Source organism: Myotis daubentonii, chromosome 1 (assembly GCF_963259705.1).
Source record: "Myotis daubentonii chromosome 1, mMyoDau2.1, whole genome shotgun sequence".
NCBI classification, from domain to species: domain Eukaryota; kingdom Metazoa; phylum Chordata; class Mammalia; order Chiroptera; family Vespertilionidae; genus Myotis; species Myotis daubentonii.
The window spans coordinates 72,562,509-72,585,373 of record NC_081840.1 but is presented as its reverse complement, the minus strand read 5'-3'; the positions used below and the strand labels follow the sequence as shown (position 1 = coordinate 72,585,373).

The 22,865-nt window shown below is 42.2% G+C and overlaps 1 protein-coding gene and 1 long non-coding RNA gene across 3 annotated transcripts in view; one reads left to right on the top strand and one right to left on the bottom strand.

The window, feature by feature from the left end:
- Positions 1–22,865, bottom strand: part of SCG5 (secretogranin V) — a 64,424-nt gene that overhangs the window by 17,349 nt on the left and 24,210 nt on the right. The window lies entirely within an intron of this gene.
- Positions 3,882–21,937, top strand: LOC132239318 (uncharacterized). Its single transcript, XR_009454022.1, has 2 exons — positions 3,882–4,129; positions 21,139–21,937. It is a non-coding gene; the product is annotated as an uncharacterized LOC132239318 (long non-coding RNA).

Sequence of the window (22,865 nt, the reverse complement as noted above, 5' to 3'; positions counted from 1 at the left end):
TCTGCGCTCTGTGCGGGGGAGAGAAAAAAGAACCAAGCAATTCCTGCCTCTAGTAAAATTTTTAAAATTTAGTTGTAGAAACAGACACATACTATACATATATCTTTTCTACACAAAGTGCGTTGTATACGTTCTAGAATAGAAATGTCCACACAGCATCACGGAAGCATAGAAAAGGGGGAGTTTCATTTCACTGATGTGATGGGGAGGGCTTCTTGGACCAGTCGGAACTTGAGCAGCACTGACTCAAGTGGGTAGGGCTTTGGAAGCTGGGCATGGAGCTTGTGGCCTGGGTGAGGGAAGGTGGGGAAAGAGAAAGGTGAGAACAGGCTGAATGACAACCCTAACCAAGAAGGGTAGATAAAGAAAAAAGTCACTGCCATTCTAGATCAACCACTTCACATTCACTATGTTTACTTTAATCATTTGCACATCTTTTTATACATAAATGTTTATTTTTTATCTAATATTAAAACACAAGCATCTTCCCATGTGGCGGCAGTCTCTACTCCCATCATTATGAACGGCTATGTAGCTTTCTATCCAGTGGTTCTACCACAGCATAGCAATCATTCCCCTGCGTGGGACATTCAGTGTTTCCCAATTTACTCTTAGGCAGTTCATTTTTCCCATGTTTTGGATTAAACTTCCTCAGGATTGATTTCCACAAGTCAAAATACTAGGTCAAAGGCTATTAAGACTTTTATGGCTCCTTATGTTATATTGCCAAACTGCTCTCCCAAAAAGGAGGTACATATGTTTGGAGACCTTGAAGATCTCTTTTGTATTACCCTTTTCAGGTAGGGTTTTTATTATAATGATTCTAAAGGTAACAGTGGGCTAACAAATTCTTTTTATTTGAGAAGAACATTGATTTGCATGCACTGGTTTCAACCCTAGCAATATCAAATAAATGGGTAATAAGATTTTTAAAAAGAAAAAAAAGGAGGTACAATTTATAAAGTATCTTCAACAAAATATGAGACAATCACTTCTACAGCATCCTTATCAGCACTGGGTTTTATACAAATAATTTTTATGTTTTCTTTGATAATTTAAAAGGCTCTTAGAAAAAGTACTTTTTATTTGTAATGTCTTTGATTACTGAGTCAGTCAAACATCTTTCCATGTGCTTATTACAAGTTTTCATTTCTTTTTTGTGAGTTGTCTGTTCATGCCATTGGAACTTCAGTATTTCCAATATAAATATGTATGAAAATTTTACATAATAAAGATATCAGGCCATTGGATGTCACATTTTCTGCAAAGATTTTCCCATGTTGTCTGACTTTGAATTCTGGATATTATGGTGATATTTTCTTTTTTCTCTTTTTCTTTTTTTTTTTTTACTTCAAAAGTATTTATTGTGTGTCCCTCTTCTTGCTAAGCACTTCACAGGCATTATCTTATTTAATTTGCATAACAATCATATGAAATAGTTATTACTATTAGCGTCATTGCCATTTTATTTTTTAAATTTATTTAAAATGTTTTTATTGATTTTTAAATTAAATCTTTATTGTTCAGATTATTACAGTTGTTCCTCTTTTTTCCCCCCATAGCTCCCCTCCACCCGGTTCCCACCCCACCCCCCGCCGTCCTCACCCATAAGTGTACGATTTTTGTCCAGTCTCTTCCCGCACCCCCCACACCCCTTTCCCCCTGAGAATTGTCAGTCCACTCCCTTTCTATGCCCCTGATTCTATTATATTCACCAGTTTATTCTGTTCATCAGATTTTTTATTCACTTGATTTTTAGATTCACTTGTTGATAGATATGTATTTGCTGTTCATAATTTTTATCTTTACCTTTTTCTTCTTCTTCCTCTTCTTAAAGGATACCTTTCAGCATTTCATATAATACTGGTTTGGTGGTGATAAACTCCTTTAGCTTCCTCTTATCTGTGAAGCTCTTTATCTGACCTTCAATTCTGAATGATAGCTTTGCTGGGTAAAGTAATCTTGGTTGTAGGTTCTTGCTATTCATCACTTTGAATATTTCTTGCCACTCCCTCTGGCCTGCATAGTTTCTATTGAGAAATTAGCTGACAATTGTATGGGTACTCCCTTGTAGGTAACTAACTGTTTTTCTCTTGCTGCTTTTAAGATTCTCTCTTTGTGTTTTGCTCTTGGCATTTTCATTATGATGTGTCTTGTGTGGACCTCTTTGGATTCCTTTTGTTTGGGGTTCCCTGCACTTCCTGGACCTGTAAGTCTATTTCTTTCACCAGGTAGGGGAAATTTTCTGTCATTATTTCTTCAAATAGGTTTTCAATATCTTGCTCTCTCTCTCTTCTTCTGGCACCCCCATAATTCAGATGTTGGTATGCTTGAAGTTGTCCCAGAGGCTCCTTACACTATCTTCATATTTTTTGGATTCTTTTCTTTTTGTTTTTCCAGTTGGGTGTTTTTTGCTTCTTCGTATTTCAAATATTTGACTTGATTCTTGCGATCTTCTAGTCTGCTGTTGGATCTCTGTATAATATTCTTTATTTCAGTCCGTGTATGCTTAATTTCTAGTTGGTCCTTTTGCATATCCTCAAGGGTCTCACTAGATTTATTGAGGGTCTCACTAAATTTATTGGCGGTTTCTAGAAAATTCTTGAAAAACCTTATAACTGTGGTTTTGAACTCTATATCCAGTAGGTTGCTTTCCTCCATTTCTGTCATTTGTGACCTGTTTCTTTGTCTCTGCACTTTTTATGCTTCCATGTGTTGATAGAGTGGCTTCTTGTGCTAGGTGTCCTATAGGGCCCAGTGGCTCAGCCTCCTCAATTACCTGAGGTGGACACTCTTGGTGCACCCCTTTGTGGGCTTTGTGCACAGTCTTGTTGTAGTTAAGCCTTGATTGTTATTGGTATCAGTGGGAGGAATTTACCTCCAGGCCAATTGGCTGTGAGATTCAGCTGTGTCTACGGTGGGAGAACTTCTGTGCTGGAGACACCCTTCTGGGGCAAGACTTGCTTCAGTGGGGCTTTGGTGCTCACTGAGTCTGCCCCCTGAGTGTGTACCTTATGGATCTGAGGAGTTGTAATCTGGATGGTCCCCCTCTGACCACTGGGTACACTGGCTCTTGGATCTCTAAGGAGGTGCTAATTTAGCCTCTGCCTAAGGCTACCCAGCAGGAGCTATAAAGAGATCTGCAGATTCCTCTTCTTTGTTTGGGGTTTGGAGGTGCCCAGATGAGGCCCAGCTGTGAAGCAATGCAAGCTGCTGTGGGGCCTTGGGCCTTCTTTTGGATGTTCTGGGTCTCTCTGACCCAGCTGCAGTTTGGTAGGTAATTTTAGATTGCAAAGGGCCAAGCCATTCATATGCAAAAGCCTCTGTGCACAGCTTGGGTGGGGTGAAGACTCAGGGAATCAACAGGGCGGAGCAAACAGCTATGGCTTATCCTCAGCCCTTCCCTTAGAGGCCCTGGGTCTCAGTGTCCCGTGGTAATCACTGCAAGCACCTCTGAGAGAAAGCCACCCTCGAGTTCTGCCTGATGCCATACAGTCCAGTTTCTCCCCGTATGAGTCTGGATCCCCAGAGACTTGCCCGGAATTGGAGTTCAGAGCAGTCGGGAGCTTGTGTCTCCCTCCCGGTTGAAAAAGACAACTGTGTTCTCAGTGTGCTGGGCTGCATATCTGGCGCTTTGGCCAGGCGGGGCACGCTGTGCTCTCTGTTCCTAAAACACATAGATAGGAATGTGCTGGTGCTTCAGCCAGGTGGGGCACGCTGTGCTCTCTGTTCCTAGAACACATAGACAGGAAGGTAGCCATGTACTGATGCTGTACTGTGTCGGGAACAAATTGTGTAAACAAGGTTTTGTAACTAACTTTGTGGGTTTTGCAAATAAAAACGCTGTAACTCCTGTAGTTGGAACTGCTTCAGCAGGGTGCTGTAACTGTAGTCACTGGCCAGCTTAATAAAGGCTCCTAAATCTTGATCTGAGTCCCTGGTGGTTGTCTCTGCGGGTCACCCCATTACATTTGGAGGCCCCAGCGAGATCCACTCCAGCCAAGTTGCCCGTGGACACCCCAGACGCCCCAGGTGAGGACACTCCAGCCTCCGTCCCAGGTCGGCGGAGTGTTTTCCTCCCAAAACTGCAATCCGAAAATGACGAGCCACCTGGACCTCCAGCGGGGAGGTAAGAATCTGGTATCTGTCTGTGGAATGTTCCCTTTAGGACTCAAAAGAGGGCTGGACACAGCGGAACCTCGGAGTCTGACCGCCCAGACGCTACGGCATCTGGGGGTCCTAGTCTGGGCAACCTTAGGTTGCATTTGTCTGGTTTGTTTTGTCTTTGTTCCTTGTTGTCTTTGTCTTTGTCAAAATGGGTCAGGGTCAGTCATCTTCGTTGACCCCCTTACAATGTTTTCTTGAGAATTTTCAGGACTTCAAGAGATGCAGAAAGGACAACGCCACCCCCATTAATTATTCAGGCCCACTCCAAGTGAGTGAAAGGGGAGCTTGATCACCTCCCCGGAAGTCAACGACTTCCTCAGGCAAATTAATCAGGAATCAGGTGGACTGTTTAAACTCTGGGTAAATATCTGGTAGAAGTCCAAAACTCAGACTATCTGGTGTATGAATGTAAGTGGGAGAGTCTGTGTGAAGCGAAAGCTACTTTGTGCTGTCTGGCTGTACACATTAGAGTATTTGTTCTGTTGTTTAATTTGTTTAAAGATAGGGCAAACCCCGCTTTAGGGGGAAGACTGTAGAGAATTTTTAATTGCTTTTCCCTGATGTATAATTTTGCTGTGTTAGGTTAAAATTTTAGAAGTCTAGGGTTAATTTAAAGGTATAAGGTTGTAACCCAAAGAAGTTTAAACAAAGGCTTGTTAGGTTAAGATTAGTACATTTTCTCATGGCCTGTGTAGGGTGAGGGAGAAGGACTGCCGGGTTTTTATTATGTGGTCCTTAGACCCGCGACCTGCCTATCCTTCCTGATAGATTTACGGTAGGTCTCTGTTGGGGAACAGCATCTGCTCTGACTGGGGGAGGAAGAGAGCTGAAAACTGCTCTGGAGGGGTGTGAGATAGGGTAGTGGTGGTAGGATTTGCTAGATAGGGTAGTAAGCTCTCAGCCTGCTGAGATGGAGGAGCCCTAGGCTGGGGGACAGGGAGATAGTCAGAGAGGTCAAAAGTGGTAAAAGAGGAGAAGGATTTGAGCCTCTGGGGCTTAGAGTAAAGAAGGAAAAATCTAGGAGGGAGAGTAGCTAAGGACAGAGTAAATGGTTAATGCAGAAAGGGGCGGGGGCATTGGCAGGGAGAGCAGGGAGAGATAGTTTTTGTTGATTTTTACTATGCTGGACTCAAGGCCGCAAGCTGCTACTAAGCACAGTCAGTTTTTCTCTGTCCTGTTTTATTCTCTTTAACCCTTCCAATACTAAATTAGACTGATGCAATATACTTGAAATTACATAAGGAAGCAGTTCTTACCTGTTCTTAGTAATCTAAGAAATACTGGCTGTTTACTTTATAGTAATCATTAAAGGATTGAGGTTTCTAAGAATAAGGAATTACTGAGTAGAAGGTCTGAGGCATGGTTATGCATTTTTTAAAGGACATAGAAAGAAGGTTTAAAGGCTAATTTGAAAGTATGACATTTATAAAGGTTGTGTATGTAATAAGAAGGAGAAGAGAAATGTTAAAAAGAAATTAATTAAATGATACAGGTCAGTAAGCCAGAAAGAGTAAATAATTTATATTCTGCCTCCCTAAACAGAGGGTGGAAGTACTACCAACATTTGGATATTTCTTTTAGCTTTTCTATTTTAAAGTTAATTCTTTTGTCCACAAGATCTGTGTTTTAGTGCATGTTAAATACCTAACCAATTATCCCACCAGAATTTAAGTAATTCTGTCCTTCCCCACTTAGTTCATTCCTTCAACAAATACTTACATGCTCCATGCATAGCAAAATCTGCTCTGAGCACCAATCACAGCAATAAATAAGAACAATATACATTGTGTAAACTGCTTTACTTTTAAGTACAAATTCTTTTCGTGTACCCTTAATATACTATAAGGCATAGGAACCTTACTCTTCCAGTACAAGAGCAGGTCATTTCTTAGAATGAATTTCTATTCATTAACTTTAGTGGGGCACAGAGACCCCGCACTCCCAGCTCCCTTACTACACAATCATCCTTTACATAGACCTGTACACAAAGGACAAAATAAAAACCAAAAGGGGTGCCTGAAAGTAGAACCCAAATCAGGCTACAATCGCTCCACTTAACCTCCACGAGAGGATGGTCTTGTCAATCTGTCATATTATTTAATTCCAGCAGCTGGATGAGACTCCCTCCTTCTCGGATAAGCCCGAGCCCTGCCCAGCTGTGCCTTCTGACACTTGTTTATCTGTCTTTTCTTTTCTCTTTTCTTTTTCTTTTTCTTTTTCTTCTCTTCTCTTCTCTTCTCTTCTCTTCTCTTCTCTTCTCTTCTCTTCTCTTCTCTTCTCTTCTCTTCTCTTCTCTCTCTCTCTCTCTTTCTTTCTCTTTCCATTTTTGGCTGAAGCAGCTCCACTTTATTTATTTTTTTACTTTTTAATATTTTTATTGATTTCAGAGAGAAAGGGAGAAGGAGAGAGAGATAGGAACATTAATGATGAGAGAGAGAGAGAGAGAGAGAGAGAGAGAGAGAGAGAGAGAGAGAGAGAGAATATATCAATGATGAGAAAGAATCAGCTGCCTCTTGCACATCCCCTACTGAGGATCGAGTCTGCAACGTTGGCCTGTGCCCTTGACAGGAATTGAACCTGAGAGCCTTCAGTCTGCAGGCCGGTGTTCTGTCCACTGGGCCAAACAAGCTAGGGCCAGCTCCACTTTAGATTGACATATGTTTTTCTTCAGAAAGGTTAATGATTTAATAGGATCATGGCTAGATCTTAGTGTCCTGTAAATTCTATTGTCTCTCTGAAGTGACTTTGTGTCACTCTGTCTTAATTTATTATGTTTTATTAAAGTTCATCCTTAAAAGGATAATCTTACCCCCTTTAATTACAAATTCCTCTAGCCCCCAAATATAGACAGCACCATATGGTGTTTTTATTTACATTTACGTTATATTATATCTCATTGCTTTGTGATGAGAGTAGCCTGCAGATTTTCTGCATTTAAAAAAAGTATTATTTTTGTAAAGTTTTCATGTGAATATTTAAAATATGATGGATTTTTACAGAGTCCATAAATGTCTAAACATAGTCAATTACTCAATTATATTCTTTTACATCCTTATTTACATTTTACCTGTTTAAATTATTATAATCTGATGGTTATATGTAAAATCTACCAATAGCTACCAATAAGTATCTACCAGTCTATACTTATCTACCAATAAGTGTCTGTCAATCTCTTTTATTTAATACTCTTTTCACTTTAGCATTTTGATGTTATGCTAGTCAACATGGCCCAGAATATAAATTTTCATTTTAGTTGTCACTAATTGACTGTTAAGTAAAAACTGACAACTCATGTTGTGTTTCATATTTCTTCCATTAGCATTGCACTCTCAGTGTTCGGTAAATCTTTGATGGTCCTTTTATTTTTAACCTTTCTGATGGTTTGTCAGATTCATACTGTGGTGGCTGCCTTCAGAGATAGTCTGTTGGTTCATATTTATTATCCCACATTAACCCAAGACCTGCAAAAGGTTGGACAGACAGATCAGTACACCTGGTATTGATTTATTTGAAGCCTTGTACAATCTTGGCAATATAGCCACCACTGTGCTTGCCATTGGGCATGCTCCCCGGTGTGTCAATACATGTCTCAACTTTTGAAAGCACCCTAGCCTTCAGTGCCAGGAATTATCCAACTTGGCACAAAGGAGAATGCATGTCTTAATGCTCCATTAGTAATTAATGAAGGAAGCAAACACAGTTTCCTTTATGGAAGGCCTGCCAAGGCTCTGTTTACCTCTGTGCACCAGTGCCATTAAAATGAATGCAGCACTTGTTAGGAGGCAACAGATGTTTAGCACCAGGTAAATACACTATAACACAGGCTCTTTAAAAACTACAGTTTATGACATCGAATCAAGAAGCACTCACTGAGGTAGGAACTATGGGAGACATGTAGAAGCAACAGATGCTATCTATCCTTCACTCTCCAGGACCTTGAATTTTATAGACCAGAAAAGCAACCATGTACAGAAAATAATTTGGTAATTATAATTAGTTGATAAGCTTATTATCAATTATATATCAGAAAATTATATAGTTGAGTATGCAACCAAATGCTAGTTAGCTGATTCAGTATATTGTTTAGATTTGCTGATCTATTACATCTGCAGCCAAGTCAACCAAAACGTTATGATGCTATGGATGGCATTCGTTCCATTTGTCCCAGTGTCAACCAAACACATATCTTTAAATAATTACTTTTTTCATTAGTCTAAACAGTATGTATTGAGCATATATCAAGCCCTGGACTATGTTTTAGGGGGTCAACGATGAACCAGATTAATGTGAGCCCTGCTCTCATAGTGTTTAGTCTAAATGGGATATGGAAAGAGACAAACACTTAAAATGCAGAGTTGTGATGCACTTATAATACATAACATAAAAATAACTGGAATACAGCAAGATGTCACAGGTGTGTGGAGGAGAAACATTTAAACCAGATCTAAGATATGGAGGACTTCCTCCAAGAAGCAACATAGTGATGATTATATTAGGTGCCATAGAAGATAAAAATGTGCAAGACATGGTTCCTGCTCTCTAGTTGGTTCTTCATTCTCATTGGTTACTCCAGGCTAACAAAATAAGCCAATGGTATGTGATAAGACATATTCTCCAATATAACTCATTATGGTATAGACTATAAATGATGTAGAACTTTAGGAAGCAAGGATCCTGCCAGGGAAACCCAAGGAAGAGGTGACACGAATTGAATCAGGAAGACAGAATCCATGCTTACAGGTGGCAAAGGAAAAACCACACTGAGGGCCCAGAGGTGGGTGTGGGCACGAAATGTCTGAACATCAGTGCCGAGCACTGCTGGGGACGGGAGGGGCTGGACAGGAGGGGAGAAGGCCAATGCCAAGCCAAAAAGTATGAATTTATATAGTGGTAAACATCAACCAAAGCTCTCTGGGCAAGAGAGCGATGTGTAGAACATTAATTTAGCAGTAGTTTAAAGTCCTTGTTCCCACCTAGGGGTGCACATCAGAATCACTTGCAGAGTTTTGTTTCGTTTTTAAACCCTTGTAAACCTGCTCAAAACCTATGTATCCAAGGGTTCTTCTGAAGACCACTTATGCAAAGGGATGTTGGAGGAAAGTTAGGAAAACCTGCCATAAGGCTATTGCTGAAACTCAGGGACAAAGAAACAAGGATTGGGGTTAGAGTGGTCACAACATGGGTAGAAATATTAGAGATTTCAAACAGTGCACAAGGGAGAAATGAGTTAAGAGTTCCAGAGGTCTCAAGGTTTAGAGGCTCTCTGATTTGGGGAAATAATGCCATTGGTAAAGATAGGATCTTTCACTACATCTTTAAAATTATGTCAGAATTAATTAATTCTACCCTGTGATGATGCATTATCTGTTTCCATCACAGCCATGGCACTCCAAAAATGTCTCCAGAATAAACAGAAAATATTTAATTCTTGCCAAATAAGTTTTAAGCCCAGTTTTGTTTATATAAATTTGCTTCATTTAATAAAATTGGTACCAGGCAGCTGTTTATTTCTAAGCTCTAGATATCAAATTATTGATGGGTTTTCTTTGCATTGTTTTGGCAATAAAGTGCCAGTCAGCTCTCATATTCAGAGGCAATGCAGGGCAGGGAGTGAGGAAGAAAGGGAAGGAGACCTGAGTTGGTCTGATCTGGGTCAGGGCTCTTAAATCTCTTTCTTGTCCTGTGTTGGGATACTTCCTAGAAATCTACTGAGGCTCTTTTCCACATCTTGGAAAACAGCTTTCAGCCCTTTTCTATGTTGCCATGCCCTGCTTTGTGCCTAGATTCTTGCTCCTCTGCATGGTGATCCAGATGGATGGTTGAGCTTGGTTTCAGTTGGCTATCTGGTCAACCTCTGCTCCACGTTTTCCCACTCATGAACTTGTTAGATCTCCACCTGGCAGCTCACAGCAAGACTCCAATGGACTACCAACTGGGGTTCAGTACTTCCAATACTACCTTGTTCAGAAAGGGGCACTACCTTTTTAATTAAAAATTCCTTTCAGTTTCAAATCCATTTTCCTACCTTAGTAACTTTGAAGATCAGTTGCCAGTATATAGTAAATGCAAATATGAAATTGAATACATACTGATGCCCCAAATTTTATAATTTTGTTGTACTGGTTGGGTTTTATTTAGCTGTTTGTTTGTAGAATAAATCTCTGATATAACACCTTATCTTGATGTCATTTTACCTCTCCCCGCCCCCCCAAAATGTACTGCATAAAAAACAAAATCGAGTGAACTGAGGTTTCCAATTAAAGTAATATCTCACTTATTTCCTCACTGGAGAAGATGATTTTTCATAAAGTATCCAGATCACTGACACATCCTCTGAAACATCAATATTCATTTATTTAACCACATTAAAGGACATTTTTTACTATGAATTTTAGGTAAATAAGCAGTGGCTTTGGAATATGACCTTTCCTCTTCTTAATAGTGCTATAGCGGTGTGTTCTCACTGAGCATTAAACTGCATTCAGTGGCACAACTACATTAAATAGTCCAGGCTTCTATGGCTTTTAAAGTTTGTTGTCTCTTCCTCCCTTGTAAGTTACTAATGTTAACCATCCCAAGTCCTTTCCATAGTGAAGTACAGTCCATACATGAATAAACTGAGAGTGCGCTTAGGCCCTGCAAATCAAGTCTTCTAATTTACTTTACTGCACACATGAATTACAATGCAGATTCTGAGTAAACAGCTGAGGGGTGGGGCTTGAGGATCTGCATTTCTAATAAGCTCCCAGATTATGCTAATGCTATTGGTTCACAAACTACTTTCAGTAGCAAAGGGCTGGAAAACTAGAGAGCCAGACTTCCTCATCTATACTAATAAAAGGGTAATGTGCTAATTAGACCAGATAGACTGGATGTCTGCTGGACGTCCTTCTGGAGAAAGCCACGGTGGTGGCCGGCCGAGGCAAAGGCAGTTAGGGGCAATCAGGCAGGCAGGCATGTGAGTGGTTAGGAGTCAGCGGTCCCGGATTGTGAGAGGGATGTCCAAGGGGGTCCTGGATTGGAGAGGATGCAGGCCAGGCTGAGGGACGAATTTTATGCACCAGGCCAGGCTGGGGGACAAATTTCATACACTATAATATGTAGTATTATATATAAGATTAAATTAGCTCTGAGAGAGATCTTGCAGTGACCATCTAGGTTCATAGAGTCTGTGACATCCAGTGTGGCTGCTGAGAGGCTTTTTAAAACCACCTCACACCTGTTAGAATGCCCATTATCAATAAGAGAAATAATAGTATATGTTGGAGAGGTTGTGGAGAAAAAGGAACCCTCATTCACTGCTGTTGGGAATGAAAACTGGTATAGCCACTGTGGAAAACAGAATGGAAATTTCTCAAAAAATTAACAGTAGAATTACCATATGACCCAGCAACCCCCCTTCTGAGTATCTACCCCCAAAATATGAAAACACTTATTTGAAATTATATATGCACCCCTATGTTCATCACAGCTTTATTCATGGTGGCCAAGATACGGAAACAACCAAAGTGTCCTTCAACAGAGGATTGTATAAAGAAGATATGATACATATACACAACGGAATACTACTCAGTCCTAAGAAAGGAAGAAAAAGCACCATTTGCGACAACATTGATGATCTTGAGAATAGCATACTAAGCTAAATAAGCCAGACAGAAAAAGTCAAGAACCATATGATTTCACTCACATGTGGGATATAAAACTGGAAGCAACAAATGAACAAACAAGATGAACAAAAACTCATAAACACAGACAACAGTGTAGTGGTTACCAGAGGGAAGAGTGGTAGAGAGGAAGCAGGAATGGATAAAGGGGGTCAAAAACATGGTGACAGAGAGATTTGACTTTTGGTGGTAAACACAAGGCAATATACAAATAATGTATCATGTAATAGAACAATTGAAACCTACATAATTTTATTAACTAATATCATTCCAGTTAAATAAATAAATAAATAAATAGCTGATGCAAAAAGAAAAAAAAAAATACCACTGAGCTATCAGATAAGGAAACTATAGCCAAGTCAAAGTTCTTTTGTTTAAGGTTTACTCTAATTGAAGAGGCACTTCAACATTTCACAAGAAAAGGATCCCACTACAAGCAACCTGCCTCATTCAAACCAATTCCGTGGGACCTGGGGGTACATACCTCCCTCAGGAAGGCAATCTCTCACGGCACAAGTGATGTTATTTACGATAATGCAAGAGCCCCTCCCCGCTGGGGCTGGTGGAGATGGTTTTGATAGAAGGTTGGTCGGAAAGAAAGAAAATAAATGGGGCCAATACCACTTCCCTCCTTTTTGTAATATGGTTTCCAAAGTTTCAAAGTACTTTTATAGCCTTATTAAAAATGTTTTAATGAGGTCAGTAGGACAAGAATTACCACTCACAGTTGTAAGTGGAAAGTGAGTGCTGGGATTGGGTTACTTGCCTAAAGCCACTCAGCAACCTGGTGAGGCCGGGGACCCCAGCACTGCTTCCCCCCACGATGGCACCCGGAGAGCCCCACAGGTGGTGTGAAGCCCTCCTTCGCCTCTCCACTGAGTTTCCACCTTCCAGCGATTAGATTAGCTCTAGCTCTGGAGCGATCGTTGGTAGAATGACCTGTCAGATTTCCTAGCTCACTCAGGATCTAGAATGTCAGTGACCTGGGGGTGGGCCAACACCCTCTCGAGCCAGGCACCAGTGGGATGGACATGACACTGAGATGCGGAGCTAGCCGCGGTTCTCTCTGCTGTGGTTCCTTGGTGACTGAGTGCCAGCCTCATGCCAGAAGGTTTTGAGCAGCGATTTTCAACCTTTTCCATCTCATGGCACACATAAACTAATGACTAAAGTTCTGCAGCACACCAAAAACATATTCTATTTTTTGCCAATCTGACAATATAAATAGGTATAATTTAGACTCATTCACACCGGACAGCTATGGTTGTGTTGGCTGTTGTCATTTATTTGACAATTTAAGGGAAAAGAGGTCAGCGCCCCCGACTAAATAGTCAGGTATTGCATGTTTTAAAAATTCTTGCAGCTCGCCAGTTGAAAATAGCCGGTTTCGAGCATCCAGACACAGCCCCTGCCCTGCACACTCCACCTCACAGTCTGGTAACACCCTGAGCAGCTCGCAGCCAGCAGTCTCATCCATACCCCACCCCTGCCCGTGGCCCCGCTGGGGCTGCCCGTGGAACCATGCAACTGGGCATCAGGGCTGGGCAATAAAGGAGAATTGTGATGGGGCAGCCTGGTGCCAAGGAGCCAGGCACCCACCTCATAAAAAGGAGCTCCGTGAGGAGAGTCTGGCAGGGAGTGGGCACACTCTCCTGAATACCAGCCATTCAGCTGAAGGGAAGGGATCCAGCAGTTACCACAAACAGCAGACGCTAAAAATACACTGTGGTCTCTGCCTTCATTCCTCCGGCACGCCTCGATACATCATTTATAAAGCAATGACCTGTTTTCCTTTTGTTAATGTCTGGGAGACTGAAGCAGTCAGGTTATTCTAACTAATGCTGCCCCCTTTGGTTTTTCCCTGGGGACTCCTGACAGCCTGAGGAAACGAGGAAAGAAAGTGGGGAGACGGAGGGGAGACTGCAGTGGGCAGATGAGGAGTCTGACGTCTGGTGCAGAGGCTGCGGAGTGGGGATGAGAGGGGCTGAGGCAGGACGTGGTCAGTGTGCAGCTCGTGGGTGGGCGCGGGGGACGATGAGAAACCCCAAGTCCCAGGAAGTCCTGAGGGCCTTACTGAAGCAGGTCTGGCTGGCCCCGAAAGTTTTGTTTTTTTCCACGACTTGAGGTAAACACATACACGTCCACAGAAAGTGGCTCTCTCCTCAAAGGTCAGAGGACCAATCTGTCACCTGCACAATCCATGCCTTGGGTTTCTCCTTCCCAGTACAGCTGTCTGCCTGGAGCAAAGAGGCAGGAGAAGGGGCTGGAGCAAGACAAACAAATGAGCCCTTGCTGGAAGACATGGTCAACTGAAGAGTGGGATTTTAACATCGTAGATGTCTAATATCCTTCCTTCAACCCAAGTCATTTAAGTGAGCTAAAAAGAAGAAACAAAAAGAATTCGTCGTTTTTGTATGTGTCCATCTTCAAATTCAACTCTGTGTATTAAGACCTTTTTTTGCTTTGAAAACTTCTGGTGAGAAATATGAGAGTCCCACAATTCAGAGTTCTGGAAAGCAACTACGTTTTCATTTACTGAGGACCCACAGACAAGAGATAACCTTTATACACAGACCCTCTTATCGCTGCCTGGTGCTAGGGACCTCGCTTCAAGTCCACACTCTGCCACGCACCTGACAGCATCCCAATCTCTTTGGAGCTCAATGTTTTTCTTTATAACTTGGAGATAGTCGGCTTGTGAAAGGATCGAGTAAGATTATACGTACAATGCTCAGCTCAGCTCCTGGTATGTATATCGTAAGAACTCCACAAATATGAGCTGCTTTTATTATCCAATCCACATTTCCTCACAGCACAATGGATAGAGCCCAGATGAGTGATCCTATGTATTCTTCATTCTGTGCCCACAGTCCTGTGTTTGGGGCAGTGAGCCACAGGGGCTCAAGAGAGCTGAGCTTTGTATGAGCAGTAGTATCTCCTCAACACAAAATAACTGAATTAATCATTGCACTCATCCTACCCATGTTTTTAAAGGGAAGGCATCTCCCATCCTCACCAGGTGGCATAACCCCTCTCTCAAGGATCTGCCGTCCACTTACAAGGTCTAAACACACCCACATGGACTCATATCTGATGGAGGTACCAGTTCAGTGGAGGAGACCCCAGGAGCACTAAGGGGACAGAAGTACGTGTCCTGGGATGAGAAAATGAGCATAAGGTGGCTTACAATTAGGGATGATGTTGTGGCCTTGACTCTCCTCCTCCCTAGTAACAGAACTTAGTTGACGCTGTTTAGAATGGTGAGGACTTGTGTTGCAATATCCACATTCTCTAAACCCATGACAAGTGACCCCAAAGCACACAATGTTTGGTAATTGAGAAAAACAAAGGAATGATTCTATCTGTGCTGAATTGGCTTGTTCACAGGGAAGAGGGCTGCTCCGGACTCCTAATGCTGAGTGCAGCCTGGTCTGGCACAGGGTCTTCCCGACGCCCGCATCACCGGCAGCCACACGGCACTTCGCCGGCCCATCCTATACGTGCAGGAGAGCTCTGAACTGAGTTGAGCCTGCTGGCAGGGGAGCAAAATAAAACTCATTGTTCAGATATTTTGTCTTGAAAGGCATTTGTTTTCATTACTTCTCTTTCTTCTGCTTCCCCCTCATACCAGGATCTGAAAAGCTCAGGGTCCTTGGGGACCAAAGGCAACATTATCATCATCTACTCGGAGGCACGCAAACGGCGAAGGCAGAGACAGCGCGGAGTGCGCTGCGTTTGTAGCTTGCCCATCTACATATGGTCCCAATTTAGGATCACAAGCAGAGTTGTTTATTTTAGAAAAGCTTTTTAGTTCACTTTTAAGGTATTTTGCTTAGGCATTGCTTGCTTTTCCAAAAGAAGAAAATGTGTATTTTTTTCCCCAAAAATGGTGTTTGTTTTGGCTGTTTACTCATTTGCAAAAGTTCAAATTTTATTCTGTGAATTTAACTGATGTTCCTGCAGCCACAGCAAGCCCAGCCCCTCCCCAACACATACGCACAGCCCCCCCCCCCAAATTAAAATAAAATACATTGATTTGAAAATGTGGCATTTTTAGGATGGCTGTGAATTTCATAGGTTTTGAAAAAATAATTTTAATAGCTAATTTGCACCGGCACTTTCAGCCCCTTCGTGTAACTTTATTGGATGCCTGAAACGAAGCTTCTATTTGGCAATTTATTACGAAGGCCACGTCCACTTTTGTATTGAGGTTAAGGACCATTCGGGGTCCTTTAAAAACTTTATTCTGTGATTCTTGATGAAATTATGACTAAAATGGGAGTCAGAGGGAGTTATCAATTACTGTTAAAAAAAGAATGGGACATAGAACAAAATTTTGGTGGGGGTTGGGATTAGGTGAGCTCATGGACAAAACTGTGGAAACGTCAAATTATAAACTTGAACCCTCTGTCACCTAGTTCAGTTATTTAAAGCCCCCAGCTATATCCTCCTTTCTGAAACTTTACTCATGGACGGCGTCCTCTGTCCGGAGCCTGCGCCCCACGTCTCTGTTCTCATAGACGCGGCCAGTCCAGCGTGTCTTTCCTTTGGTGAGGTTCTCTCCCAACAGGATAGGGAGGACTAATATGTGTACCCTGCTCCCGTATACTATCTATATTTGCCTTCTAGAAAATCTCTGGTATAGTGATTTTATTTTTAAATTACAGATTACATTCAGTATTCTTCTGTATGGGTTTCTGCTGTGCAGCATGATGGTTAGACAATCCTACGCTGCACAAACTGTGGAATAACTCTTTTAACTTAAAGTAGTGACTTCACTACCGGGAAGTCCAGGCCCCCTGGTGCGCCTGCTAAGGAGAGGAGCAGGATATGCCAAGTTCTCTGATCAGGAGGCGGGGCCATGGCATTGAGGCTCCTGTAGGCAGGCAGAGGCCAATGTCAGTGGGACATCAGAGCCCAAACCAGAGCCACATAAATGGATTAGTGAAGAAGTGTCCAAGGAGACAGCTTCCAACACAAAAGAAAATAATACAGGAGACACACGCAGACACCTAGGAAACTGGGACGAAATGAAGGGGTGAGCGGAGAGATGACTTCGACACCAAGCTTGATAATGGCAGAGGTCTCTGCCCAGACTCAAGGCCCTTCGGTGGTTTCTGTGAAGGCTGACCTCTCCCAGCCAGCCTGGGCTTCCCAGGGGACACAGGCTGCAGAGGAGGAGGTGTGCCTAAGGGGCAGCGGAGGCCCTGATAGGCCCATTCTGGACAGTGGAGGAGGGAGTTGGCAGGGCCTGGCAGAGCAGTGCCAGCCCAGAGCCCCCCATCTATCAACTGGCTTGGTGTCCTCTCCTATCTCAGGTTCTTCCCTGGCAGGGGAGCAGCACCCTGGCCCGTACTGGGAGTACATAGCTCGGGGATGCAATGATTTCACCTGGTAGTCCCCTCCACCCTTCTGTAAATTAAGACAAGGGACTGGATGTGGGTCAGGGATGGCCTTCTGGGCCGTTCTCACGTGGCCTTCAAATTCCTACCTGCATCAATTATCGGCCCCTGACTTCCCCTTTCTCCATCCAAAGCTGCTGGAAATAAGGACATGTCTGTTATAAACAGCTAGCATAAACATTTGTTTTGGACAAACAGTGATATTGTAGGACATTCTTTTCTGTTTCTGAGTTGCTAGCAGTTATTACCTTTCTTCTTCTGTTTTGAATTCCAGACTCAGGAGGGGAGGGCAGGTGGTGTTTGGGGCGAGGGGTTTGCTCAGACTAATTCCTCTGCAAATTTCTGGTTTGGTTTTCTAGCTTTCCCATCCCACACAAATATTCCCAACTCCTTCCTGTCATAGGTACCCATGTAATCTCTGCCTGGGATTTCTTTTTAATGGCTTCAACCTCCCCACCCATCTACAACCAAAATTTCAACTAGAACTACAGATGAGAAATAATGGTGGCCTGAGTAAATTTCACAGCCTCTCCGTGAAATATACAAATATAATGTGAGTACAGCACAGAGAATATAGTCAATAATGTTGTAATAACTATGTATGATGGCAGATGGGTACTAGACTTCTTGGGGGGATGGAATCACTTCCTTATAAGTTATATGAATGTCTAACCACTATGTTGTACACCTGAAACTAATACAGTTGAATGTCAACTGTAATTGAAAAATAATTTTAAAAAAATTTTAAATCAATAAATCACCAAATAAGAGATTGAGAGAGAAAGAGAGGGGGAAATATAATGTGAGCCACACAGGTAAATTTGTTTTTTGTTTTGTTTTTCATTACAGTTAACATAGAATATTACATTAGTTTCAGGTGTACACCCCAGTAATTAGACATTATATAACATACTCAGTGATCTCCCCAATAAATCTTGTACCCATCTGACATCTAATATATAGTTATTAGAATATTATTGACTATTTCCCCTATGCTGTACTTTACATCCCATGACTATTCTGTAACAACCAATTTGTACTTCTTAATCCCTTTACCTTTGTCACCCAACCCCCAACTCCCCTCCTATCTGGCAATCTTCAAAATGTTCTCTATATCTGAGAGTCTGTTTCTGTTCTGCTTGTTCATTTATTTTGTGTTTTTAAAATTCAATTGTTGATAGATATGTATTTAATTCCATTTTATTGCTCATATATTTAATCTAGTTTTTTCTTCTTCTTAAAGAAGACCCTTTAACATTTTATATAATACTGGCTTGGTGGTAATGAGCTCCTTAGCTTCAATTCTAATGATAGCTTTATTGAATAGAGTAATCTTGGTTGTAGATCCTTGCTTTTCATCACTTTCAATATTTCTTGCCACTCCCTTCTGGCCTTCAAAGTTTCTATTGAGAAATCAGCTGACAGTTTTATAGGAGCTCCCTAGTAGGTAACTAACCGCTTTTAAGATTCTCTGTCTTTAACCTTTTGCATTTTAATTATGATGTATCTTGGTATGGGCTTTTGGGGATTCATCTTGTTTGAGACTCTCTGTGCTTCCTGGACTTGTATCTCTCTTTCCTTCACTAATCTAGGGAAGTTTTCCATCATTATTTTTCAAATAGGTTTTCAATTTATTGCTCTCGCTCTCTTCTCCTTCAGGCACCCCCATGATGCAAATGTTGGTATGTTTAAAGTTGTCCCAGAGGCTCCTTAAACTATCCTTATTTATTTTTTAATTCTTTTTTCTTTTTGCTATTTTGATTGGGTGTCTTTTGTTTCCTTATATTCCAAATCACTGTTTTGATTCTAGGTTGTTGATTCCCTATAAATTATTCTTTTTGTTGTTGTTGTTAATCCCCACCCAAGGATATTTTTCCATTGCTTTTAGATAGAATGGAAGGGAGGGGAGAAGGAGGAGAGAGAGAAACATCAATGTGAGAGAGACACATCGATTGGTTGCCCCTCACATGTGCCCCGACTAGGTTAGGGATCGAACATGAAACCGAGAGGTACCTGCCCTTGACTAGGAATCAAACCTGTGACCCTTCAGTGCATGGGCTGACTCTCTAACCACTGAGTATACTGGCCAGGGCAATGTAAATTCTTTATTTCAGTTGGTGTATCCTTCATTTCTGACTGGTTCTTTTTATGGTTTTCATGTTCCTTTTAATGCTGTTGAAGTTCTAAGTTCATCTACTCTTCCCCTAAGTTCATTGAGCTTCCTTATAACCAGTGTTTTGAACTCTGCATCTAGTAGATCATCTCCATTTTGCTTAGTTCTTTTTCTGGAGTTTTGTTCTGTTCTTTCATTTGGGATGTTTCTCTGGCTCCTCCTTTTGGCCGCCTCCCTGTATGCGGTGGAACCTCCCCGTCTCCCCAGCTTGATAGGGTGGCCTAATGCAGCATGTGTCCTGGAAGGTCCAGTGGCATAGCCTCCCCCAGTCACCCACGCCGGGCACTCCCGGTGGGCTTGGTACACCCTCCTGTTGCAGCTGAGCCTTCATTGCTGCTCAACGACAACAATGGGTGGGATTTTCCCCAGGCCCACTGGCAGCCCTGAGGACTGGCTGCAACCACAGCGGGGGATCAGCTGTGCAGGGGCCCACTCCTCAGAGCAGGCCTTCCTTCAGCAGGGCTCTGCTGCCGCTGAGTCTGCTCCTTGAGCCACACTGGGAATTTTAAATTGTCTAGTAATTTAAAAAATAAAAAGAAGTGGATGAAATTAAAATAAAGAATTTATATTATTTACTCCCCTATATTTAAATTATTCTAATTTTAACATGCAATCAATATTAAAAAATGAATGATGAGATACTTCACATTCTTTTTTTTCCTTTGTATTGCCTTCAAAACCTGATGTGTAGTTTACACGTAGAGCCCATCGGCCACATTTCAAGTGTCCAGTGGCCACGTGTGGCTGGCCTCCCTATGGGACAGCCCAAGTACATGGAGGAGGCTTGGCCCGGTGGGCGGGAGTGCAGGCTCTGCCGTCTGAGCGCTGGAGTTTGAATCTTGGCTCCAGCATACTAGCTGTATGACGTCATCTATAAAACGAGGGTATGAGTAATGCCAATCTTAAGGGGTTGGTATGAGGACAGATAAAATAACATAGTCCTTGGAAGGCTTTCTGCAGGAATCTGGCAAACATTCAGTAGCAGCCAGTTTACAATGCACAAGCTTCCTACTTATGCGATCCTGGACAAGTTGTCTGGCCTCTTTGACTATTAGTTTCCTTCTCTGTAAGACGGGGTGATAATAATACCTCCTTGAGAAGATTAACTGGTACAAACGTAGCACTTACTACATGTTCATTTTTTCCCCCTTGGATTCAGGTGTCAATAAACAGAGAAATAGCCAAAGGGCCCGCAGAGCGGGAACAGAGGTAAACGGCCCTGGATAGTTGGCAAACAGGGTGGTCACGAGGTAACGACACTGAAGGCAGCCTCCAGAGGGCTCCAACCCACCGCGGGCAGTGTGGGGAGTGGCGTGCCCACGGGGTGTGTTTCTCTGGTAGCTCCTTTATTAGAAGCTGTACAACAGCAAGCAGGTTCACTGTCTCACAGGCAGATGGAGGATGTATCTGCATCTTATATGGTATATCCCAACATACGCCTAATTCAACAGCCAGCCGGTCAGTGTTTTAAAGCTACAGCAATGCCTCAGCTCCCTTGGTGTTACGTAGAAGAAAAACAAATAAGCTATTTGTTTATTATACAATTCAACATCTCTAATGGTAATGGCCTTGACTGCTTTCCTACTTAGAGGTTTGGTTTTTTCATATTTAATGGCTTATACAAGATTTTGAGAAGGAAAACTTAAAAATGTTAATTAAAACCACATCCTAAATATCTTTCGGCTCCTCTGCATATTTGTTGTTTTTTTTTTCTTACGGTTGATTTGTTCAGAGTTTTGGAATTACCGAGGAAGAGCTTGTGAGGATGTCTGAAATCCAGGATTCCAGCAGGGAGGGACACACGAGCCATGGGATTGCTTATGACATCCCGGCTGCCCCCAACCACCAGCTCAGACCCTTTCCGCTGCGCTTCCGGGAGATGCTGCTAACCTTTCCGGAGGGTTCTATGCCCCTTCGCGCTACAATGCTCCAGAAGGCTGGGCTCCGGAGGCCAGTAAAACTGCCATGAAAAACGACATGCATTTGGTGGGCTCTGACATGCGGAGAGAATGGACATCTGTATGTTTGTAATGTCTGTTTTAGATACATAGAACTGGGTATTTAAATTAGCGTATTTGTGACTTTAATGACATTAAGATTTACCTTCAAATGAAAACTCTCAAAATTCAAAACAACAAACAAACAAAACAAAAAACAACATGCATTTTAGGATGACATGGAGGGTTCAGCCATTTCTCCCTCCAATGGGAAGGGAAATTTTGATAAGACACAAAACACTGCTTGGTTTTGCCTCAAGGGACTTACACCCTCATAGCTCTGGCTCCTCACTTCTCCACAGGAATTCAATAAAATGGCATGTAACAATACAAAACAAAAGCAAACAGCAAAGCGCCCTCCACTAAACTAGATATATCCCTACCTCATGTTACCTTCTAAAAAGTGGCAGAAACCTGGCTTTTGTTGTTGTTGTTAAATACAGGAGTTAACGCTAATGTGACTGTTTGAATGAAGAGAACTGAGTAAAGATGTTGTCCTACCAAAATGGAAATAAAATTAATTTCTTGAGACTATGTATAGAAATGATTCGTGTTATTTTAATGATTTCAGTAGTATTAGGTACATTTTGGGGGAAAGTGTTCCTGATGAATAAATGTGCTTTCAATTCATTTCAAAGCAGTGATTTAAAATGACTTGGGGAAGGTAGGAGGGGAATAACCGCTAATATATTACTTAAACCTTGACATTTTTTTTCAGCCAGAAACCCCACAGGGTCTTACTCATTTGATGTCCATTCCCCATTTGAGAGCGAGAGAAGGACTGTGAGCGGAAGAAGATTCTGTGAGACCAAAATCGGGGCTGGCTCCCTTAGGCATCGCTGGCCCAGCCCAGAGCAGGGAGGATGACTGGTATCAGTGCCCACGATCACGCACTTGATTAAACCATGGCTTCCTTACCTCTCCGGGTCCCATCCGTGTTCTGTACGTGGAGCAGATACTCGATACATATTTGTCAATAGAATGACCTCCATTCGTGCAACTGGAGATGACTAAATGGTTCTCGGCAGGACACATGGTATTTATACACATGAAAGAATCTAGCGGAACATGCATGACTAGGACTTTTGGGATTACTGTTCCCAGAGGTGGATTTACAGCAACGTGAATGATGCTTAAGATTCAAGGCCCCTCATTTGCATAGACTGCTTCCAAGGCCCTGGACCTAATTCTGCATTTGTAATTTTGTATTCTTCTTAAAGAGGGTTTCCAAATTGCCTAAGCCTCTGGCCTCACAAAACTTGGATCTGCTCTGGGCTGTTCTGAAAAGCCACCTATAAATGCAATCTTGGATTTTTCTTCTGTCATTATTTTAACTCCTACTCATCCAAAGCAAATATAAATCAACTAGCTCAGTAACCACAGACCAATTAGGCCTGCACTTCCTAACTTCTAAGAATGAAAAGTGATTGGATAGGATTCTTCAGGTCCCAAATGGAAGAGA